Below are 9,842 nucleotides of genomic sequence, written 5' to 3'. Positions count from 1 at the left end.
TATCGCTACGATAGAAAGAAAAAACGCGATAGAAGATATCTACGATAGTAAATTGTACAAAAAGTTGAGCCAACCCGGGAAATTTTTACATTCGGAATTTAATTATTCGTTTACGCTGAATACAGATGATCTTCAAGTAATTCAAGTAATTAAATCATCGGGTGAAACCGCGTGGCCTGTGTTGTTGACGATTAATGAATTTTCTCCGCACATGCGTAAACGGTACATGATTTTGTCTGGAATTTATGTCGGCGATCGTAAACCAGATTTGAATGCGTACTTGGCACCGATAATCGATGAATTACAATTTTTACATGCTACTGACATAAATTGGAAGCCGAATGGCATATAAAGCTTCAGAAGCAAATTCGTAACGATGATTTGTGTCACAGATTCTGTGGCTAGATATGAAATTTTGAATATGAAAAGTTTTCACGGAATTTATGGATGCACGTTTTGTTATGCGAAACGGGAAACACGACCAACGACAGTTGGCAATAGTAGAGTATATAGAGTTGTACATTTTAGATATCGTAGAGACCACGAAATGCGTACACATATGCAATCGGCGATGACGACAAATGAATCAAAATACGGTATTAAGGGACGAACGATTTTGCAAGCGTTCCCAATGTTCAACCTACGCAAATCCATGGTAGTCGACGGAATGCATAACGCTTATCTCGGTGTTCCTAAAAATTTGATGGAATTGATTTTTGATAGGCCAAGTACATGTCCGTGGTATTTTGGAACGCTTCTCACCCTAGCATCAATAAGCGAACGGTTGCGAAAAATACGAACGCCGAGTAGAATTGCGAGAAAACCGAGAAACGTTTACTGTTACAAAAAGTGGAAAGCCTCGGAATGGCGTAATTGGATATTGTATTACGCCGTTCCCTGCTTGAAGGATATCATGCCCGACGAATATTGGATACTCTTTTGCAAACTCTCTACGGCGCTTCACATATTAAACAGCGATTCATTAATGCGAGAAAAACTTGACCGGGCCAAGACGTTGATGGAAGAATTTGTTCGGGAATATGAGAGATTGTTCGGATCCACCAATATGACATACAATCGGCACATTCTCCGACATCTCTGCGATACGATCGAAAATTGGGTCCCGATGTGGTGTAACAGCGCTTTTATTTACGAGGGTTACAATAAGAAAATTGCAGACTCATTGAATAGTCCTACCGGCCGACCGTTGCAAATAATGAACAAATACTTATTGAACGATTATATGCGGTGCGTCATTAACGATCCAACGATTGTCGACGAAACAAGAGCGGTTATCGGGATTATTAACAGAGGAAAAAAAGCGCCGTTTCGCATTAAAGGAGCCGGGGAAGATTTTGAAAAGTTTGAAAGTTTAGGTCTGACCGTATCGAGAACCAAACGAATGGGAGCGTCGTCTCTTAACTTCTGTTAGACTAACGTGCAGAGGAACAATGGATGTTTTTCAAAAATGGAAATTTATACAGTTGTAGTAACGTCGAGCGCAATGATACACGTAATTCCAACAAAAATGTAAACACGAGAGATAATCGTTTCGCCGAAATATTGTCAATTGTCAAATTTGTTAACGACGAGGAGCGAACAATCATTGGAATGTTCGTTACATACTATGAGACTACTAGTGTTTTGAAAGAAGCCAGACACATAAAAATATTGATTCGGTCGGATGCAAGAGGTTTCGTAACAGATAACGATTTGATGGCTGCGGCTACAATAATGAATTTGACAGGGGAATCTACGTATAGTGTAAGAATCACGAATGTTTGGCAAACTGACTAATACTGAACCGGAGGAATCCTCAGCGCCGTAATGTTAGAATTTATGATGCATTTCTTTTATAAAATTATACACGAATTGTAAATTTTATACGCAGACTCATAACGGAGAAGGGATGGTAGAAAAAACTAAGTTTTCCAGGGTTGTGCAGTTAAATATTTAATTGGTCATAGTTTTCTCTATCCGCTCTCCAGGATGACTGCAACGATTACTCGCTCAAACTGTTGCATGAATCTGGCGTCAATTGCGTGTCTGTATCTTTGTTCCTTCGGTTTGTTGCGTCTCATAACCATAGTGTTAAGATATTTGTCAGCCTTTGTATTCAAGAAATATATAAATACAATGTACACCCCTCCCACCCACCCAGCATGATTCCATGAGATAAAGAATAAAGAATGTAAATGCTCTTGGAACATTTCAACACCCATGAAATTCTCATCTTTTTCTATTGCCGTTCCCATCCCGAAATCATTTTCTTTCACTCATTTTCTCTTCACTTTCCGTTACCCATTTTTGCAGGTATCGATACCCTGAGCAGCTCCGGTTCGACCTAGCATCGATACCCTCTGTAAGTGGTACCGAAACCCAGAAAAGCTCCGGCACGACCAAGCATCGATACCCGTCTAGGCGGGTATCGATACTCACAGGAGCCGAAGTACGAGACAGCATCGATACCCGTTTTGCCGGGTATTGATACCAACAGGAACCGAAGTACGAGACAGCACCGATACTCGTTCTGCCGGGTATCGATACCCACAGGAGGCCAACCAATGGTAGGTAACGATATCCCTTTTTAAAGGTTGAATTTCGACCACCGTCACCTTACCCATCGATACCCTTAAGGTGCTCTGTCACTTGTTCAGTCGGTAAAAATCCTGTTGCACGGTTTATTCCGAGTAGCTTGATATTTGAAAGAAAATATGAGTTACACGCTATTCTCATTTTATCAGAGAACAAGGTGTAACTTTTATTTTTCTCAAAAAATCAAGGGTGTCCGAGTAAACCGTGCAACCATTTTGCAGTTATCTCTCTCGCACTCGCGCAAGTGATAGATCACCTTAACGGATGGTACCGCGAGCAGTCAGGGCCCAAACGTCAACACGACGTGAAACTTCGGCTGGTGACTTTCGAGTGCTTTCGAGCTCTCGAGCTCCTTAGCTTTCCGCCAAATTTCTTTGCTCTTTTTATTGAATGTAATTGGCCTAAAAATTCTCTCACCCTTCATTGGTTACAACAAAATTTCTCTCACGAGGGCTTATGTTTGTAGCGGTTGGAGTACGCGTATACAGATACGTAAAATCCTGAATGTGTTAGTAACTTTTGGATAATCTTAAGCCCGTGCAAAGTTTTTTCACAGAAATTACGACACCGGTCATGCTGATTTTGGGCTCATTCGACAGAGAACTTCTTAATTAGCTGAAAGTTCAATTTTCATAGCCATACGTAAATCATGAGCTTCGCAATTAAAGAAAATCATATGCCAATTTTACGCCCACCACCGCGAATCGTTTTATTCAGAGAAAGTATAGTCTCGGCGACATCCTCAGGGCAGCAGACGACAGGGCTGTCAATGTACTAGTCCCGAGACTCTACCGAGTTTCTTCATTCCAGCATATATGGCAGAGCATTCCTCGATAGATCAATGTTTCAATCTTACATTCTAACACTCTTTTAATTTTTGTTCTTGAGGTCATTAATAGTAAGTTATATGAGATTTAAAAGATAATTTTTTATGTCTATGACTATATTGAAAATATAGTCTTCTTGCCTACTAATAGTCAATTAAACTCCTTGATTTTGCGAAACAAATAGGCTAGAAGGTCCAAGAATATATTGATGTGACGAGCACTTTTGTATCGTATGTGAACAATTTTTCAAAATTGCTTCAATTCAAATTTCAATTTTCTAATCGTAGAATATATAGCATTTATTTTTTTTTCAACTTTATGTGATTAGGATTAGCTCAGCTCAATTTAATCTGGGAAACAAAATTGCAGAACCTTTGAGAAAAAAGGCATTATATAAAACGTCCAAAATTCCCTTAGGGAAAAAAAGGTTGGGACAAATACATTGATCGTCCCTGGTTTCCTGTCCATAACATGAAAAATGTGAAAAAAATTTCCAAAAAAAAATGTAAAAAAATTCCATAAAAAAAATTATCAAACCAAGTGTAAGTAATTTCAACAGAACAATTCGAAAAAAAATTCACAAATCATGAAAAAACATTATATGTAAAAAATACAAATCTGTAATTATCTTTTAAAGTGTCCAAAAAAATCAAATAACAAGTAAGAAATAAAAACCGAAAAATCGCGCTTGAAATAATTTTGGAAACCGATGCCCCATTCTTCTTATCTTATTCTAACACTTGAATCAATTGAAAAAAAAATTCAATCTAAGTTACGCGCGGCATTAAAATTTATGATATTAATTCGAGACCAAGTACTTAATAGTAATTTGGAATATTTATTCGTATGGGAACAATCAGGAACTTGAGAAAGTTTTAATGGATTAAAAGAGTTTTTATTTGAGTTATGTGCAGCCTTCAAATTTATGATATCTATAGGAGGACACATGTTTTATTAATAATTCCGAGTTTTAACATTATGATATTGTTCTAAGAAGCATTCGAAACCAAACAAATGACATCAAAGGTATAGTAATTTGTTACTCTGTGGTGGCAGAGACTTAGAAGAAAATCGATTTTTCTCACATGTTGAACGTCCCGATGAGTAAATGTTAGTGAAACGAATTTAACAATGGAGTGCAACGCAAATTGTTGAAATTAACCGAGGAGTTCGAGCGAAATGAATTCCGATGTATCCGGGATCAACAATGAGAAGCATCGTGGTGATTGAAAGTGACAACATGGATGTGACAACGTAACCCAGCCATGTCCGCGCGAATCCAGCGAAGTCGTCGACAGGAAAGGTAAGTAGGTAAGGTGGTTATAGGTAAGTAACCCTTTGATTGATTGATTGTTTGATTGATTTTTTTTTCTTATTTTTGTTTTTTCTGTTTGTTTTTATTTTTTTTTGTGTTTTTGTTTTTCTAGGATTTTGTGCCGTATCTTATTTTTTTTTGTTTTAGAGTTCGGGCATGTCAGCGAGGAGATGCACGACTTCGCGTTCGGTGGGCGTCAGCAATTCTAGCCCTGCACTCGGACCGACGGTGGGAATCGGGACGAGTACCCGCGATGTTGGTGCGGGCTTGGGTTCTTCCGTTTTTTGTCGACGGTTTATCACTTCCGGAAGTTGCCCCCCTTTCGCGAGCGTAATGTCGCTGACGATCTTCGCCTTCTTTGCCGATGAAACTGCACCGTCTGCGGACAGAGGTGCTTCACGCTTTTTAGACGTGTTTGAGGGCGTTGTCGTAGTTGTTGGAGAAGCAACGGCAGGACCGAGAAGCGGGGATCCGAGTACGCGATCGAATAGAGAATCGAACTCCTTCTTTAACTGGACGTCCACTATGAAAGTGGGTGCGAGAGGTTTATGCGGAGGAAGGAAGAGGAAGGAAGGAGTTTGAAACTCTGACACACGTTTATTCTGATCATTATTTTCTTTATTGGCTAAGCCATCGATTTTATAGGTGGTCGGAGTTTTCTTGAACCACGAGAATAAAGCCTCACTTATTGGGCGCTACGGGGATTACACGCGGTCCGAGTGACCGTTACGTCCGGGGGAGTTAGTTTGCCCTGTCGTCGAAGTGCCCGCATACGGCTACTATGGTTATGCTTTTTCCGCATTGATCGGGTGAATTATTACTGAAAGAACTGAAAAGGAAGACGGGAAACACACAAGACTGGGAAAAAAAATAACCTCGACTAGTTAAGCCGTAAGATTACTTGAAATGAGATACGGCACAAAATCCTTGAAAAAAAAACACACAAAAAAAAAACAAACGGAAAAACCAAAAACGACAAAAAAAACGAAAATAAGAAAAAATAAAAGAAATCATTCAAACAATCAATCAATCAAAGGGTTACTTACCTATAACCACCTTACCTTTCCTGCCGACGACTTCGCTGGATTCGCGCGGACATCGCTGTTGTTCTCATTGTTGATCCCGGATACATCGGAATTCATTTCGCTCGAACTCCTCGGTCAATTTCAACAATTTGCGTTGCACTCCATTGTTAAATTCGTCTCACTAACATTTACTCATCGGGACTTTTGACACGTTTTAGGCATGTAAACGTTGAGGCCGATTTCTACACGCTTCTGACCGTGTTGCTATACAAATCAACACGTTTTACTCTTGTTGTTTGCGCATTCTTATTCACGTTGTACCAACGCAATGAGCCTTGTTGCACCAACACAACGAGCTGCGTTGTACCAATACACTGAACCGCGTTGTATCGACATAATTTAGGCGCATTTGACGTTGAAGCTCGAATATATACGTTTACAACCGTATTGTTCTTTGTTCAAGACGATCTATGCGTGCTATGTGTATAAAGATGAGCTCGAAACAAGACCAGAAAAAATTATTTTTGCAACTGTAAACACATATATTTCTTCATGATTGACGGCGTATGGCCCTTTCACGTACATCTGAAATTAATGAGATCGAAGAAAATTTCCTGCCTAACGGCGAATTGAATCGACTTCCTACCTAACACTATGTCCTAACGCATGCATGCTACCTACTACACCACACGAACCAATGAAATTGTTTAAAAAAATATGCTATTTCTTTCGTCGGATCGAGTGTGTTATTGTTCACCGACCTTGTACACTAGCGCCATGACCATATATGGGTAATCCTTTCTTATTTCGATTGAAACATCACACGACAGTCCGACTTAGGCCTCCTATGCGCCCTATACATAATATTGGTTCCGCATATATTGAAGTCGTGTATAGATTTCTTTTCCAATCATGGAAAAAATCATCTACTGCAAAATCGGTGAGCGGTGCAAAAAAATAAAATTTTGTCGAAGTGAACACTAAAGTGATGTAGATTGTGCGATAGAAGTGGTGGGACACGTTTGTGAGAAGGATGAGTTGTTGAAGACGATGGTCGAAAATAAGGCCATTATTTTACAATAAGTTATCGCAGGAAAAGACATCCTTTGTGACATCGAACAGGACGAGGATACAGCAACTGAGAGTGAAATAAACTGCGTCCTGGTACCGTTGCTCGATGATTCAGGAATTAATACTTGTGCAAGTATTTACACAATCAATCAGGATAGGATTCTGATTGAAGAAGGAAGTTTGAGTCAGCAGACTGAGGAAAAGGTAAGAAAGTTTTGTCGTAATGGCGTGATAAATTGTACGATTGTCGTTTTGTTTCTCGATGAAAAAAACAATACCACTAACATCATCAATTGAATTGAATTTAATGATCCTCAATACAAAAATCTAGAATTTATGTGCAACTAATTCAATATTACAGTTCACCGAGGAATCATTTATTTCATACTAAGCCAGGAAACGGAGCTCTAAATTCCTCAGACTGTGATTCTTTTCTTATCTGAAAGCCGTCAGTACCACCACACGCGTAATGGTCCCCCAAACTTAACTGAATAATTGTGGACAAAAAATTTCGTTCTTATTATTTGTTATCAACAAATTAGTGAAAAAAAACGCATTTTTTTTTGGTTTTTCGCTTATAAAACGAAAACCAATGGAGCTATGAGAAAGCAATCCATAGACGAAATGTAGAGAACAATATTGCGAAGAGAATGAGCCCCGAAACGACCCGATCGATTAACAATTAACGGAGAAAATTTTAAAAAACATTAAAAAGTAGCGTTTTTTCAAAATTTTCTATCGTCGCTAATCTTAAAAATGAATCATTTTTTTTGTACGATTGTAGGTTTCGATAGATTCTTCCTTTGTGAAAAATCAAGGCCCTGTCAGATAATTAGTTTATTATTTATAACACTCAGAAGTTGAGAGGGTCACTTTTTCGGCAAGGCTGATCGCCTGGAGGTCGTCCAATTTCAATTTATTAAACCGATTTTGAAAGAAGAAGTGTTCAGCTACCTACGTATATCTTCGTTTTTTATCCAAATGGCGAAGAAGTAGGTGAAAAACGGGTGCAAAGAGGAACGAAAACGGCCAAGCGCGTGAAAGTGGTCGAGTGGTGGGGGTTGAACAGCAGTCGAGGGGAGCACGTACATATAGTAATAGAAGCGCGCTAGGCGCAAGCCATGTAAACTCACATTGGATTATCTTAGCAACTATATGAGCTATTTCAACATATTTTTTTTCATTCCGGGGTAGCTGGACCTGCGGAAATTGATTCTGCACTCAGAATTCGTAGAAAATGACTGGAACATTGTTAATTTAGTAAATGAGGATAAAATGCTATGGGATAAGTGTAATTTTAAAAGGCGAACAGCTTTTCTATTAAGAAACACATGAATAATTTTTATTTTTCAGTTTTTGTATATATATAATAGTAATAACACTTATTATAAATATTACAAAAGGCAGACTGGAAATGGTATTTATTGAAGTATCTTGTCATCGAACTTTGCAAAGTCCGAGCTCGTTTATTAAGAACACATTTAACAAACTTATTTTACAGTTTTTCTGCAGATAAAAGTAATCAAAATGCTCATTATTAATATTACGAAACGCAGATCGGAAACAGTAATTATTGGAGTTTTATTCTTTTAGCGGATTTTGGAACCTCCGATTCGTTGACAAATTCATTCGTACTTCCACCGGGGATGCTACTTTCAATTTCAATTAAATCATCATCCTCCATTTCGCTTTCATTGTCTGACTGTTCTTGCTGATATTGTGCCTCCAAATTGTGACATATGTCAGTCATACAGTGTGCACAGAGATTTGTGCATTGCAGACCATGTTTTCTACAGCTACACGAAGCATCTTTACTGCAGGAATACGAAATGTGATCGAGCAACTGCTTGGGAATAGGAGGGTCGGTACTCCCTATCGGTATTAATCGGTTGTCCCTCACTTTCCACCCCCAGTCTGTTGGTATCACATCTGTGTTCCCTAACCACAGCTGAAGTTGATAAAAAACTCTAAAGGCGTGCTGTTTAGCCGCTCCTTCCGTTGGCGGTAAGGTCTCAAAAGCGAATTGTTTCTTCACTCTGACTTTGCTGAAATTCAAATACCGCAAATCGTTTAACGTGAAGGAGTTAGAGTTTTCTATCAATTTCCTTTCAGCTTTGTTCACATACATTCCTCGGATTAGCTCAGATGCATTGCGAGCTATCATGTCGCAGTTGGCGTTATAAAAAATTGAAGCTAAAGATACTAATTTATCATGACCGAACGAATCGGAAATTTATTTTTTTTCCCATTTTGAAAAAACAAGATGTAGTATCGCATCCGCAGAATGCATGTAAAAAAGCAAGTATTGACTGCAATTTTTTATGCTTAAAACTGTCACTACTATAAAAATCATCAGGTTTTGAACCTTTGTTTTTTTTTTGCAAAAATGAATATTTTTAAGATTTTTTTCCAGCTGCGAGAAGATGACGAGCAAGTCGACATCTTCACCTACAATAATGAATGTTTTTTCGGGATGTACACGAGCATTTTCTACTGCAGTGACAACTATAAGCCTATCCGCGTCTTCAGGAGCAATTATCGTTCGAAAACCAGCGGCTTGCAACGATGTACAAATCATGTCTATAATTCTCGATTTGTTCCTTTCGCTATTGAGAAATTGCTTTTGATTTATGGTAATTAAAGTGTTTTTCCGTGAACTTTGTGAAATAAAAATTATTCATGTGTTTCTTAATAGAAGAGCTGTTCGCCTTTTGAAATTGCACTTATCCCACAGCATTTTATCCTCATTTACCAAATTAACATTGTTCCAGTCATTTTCTACGAATTCTGAGTGCAGAAACAATTTCCGCAGGTCCAGCTACCCCGAAATAAAAAGAAATATGTTGAAATAGCTCATATAGTTGCTGAGATAACCCAATGTGAGTTCCCATATGGCTTGCGCCGAGCGCACTTCTATTACTAAATATACGCGCTCCCCGCGACTGCTGTTCAACCCCCACCACTCGACCACTTTCACGCGCTCGGCTGTTTTCGCTCCTCTTTGCACCC

Source organism: Venturia canescens, chromosome 8 (genome assembly GCF_019457755.1).
Source record: "Venturia canescens isolate UGA chromosome 8, ASM1945775v1, whole genome shotgun sequence".
NCBI classification, from domain to species: domain Eukaryota; kingdom Metazoa; phylum Arthropoda; class Insecta; order Hymenoptera; family Ichneumonidae; genus Venturia; species Venturia canescens.
Note: the sequence above shows the minus strand (reverse complement) of the source record.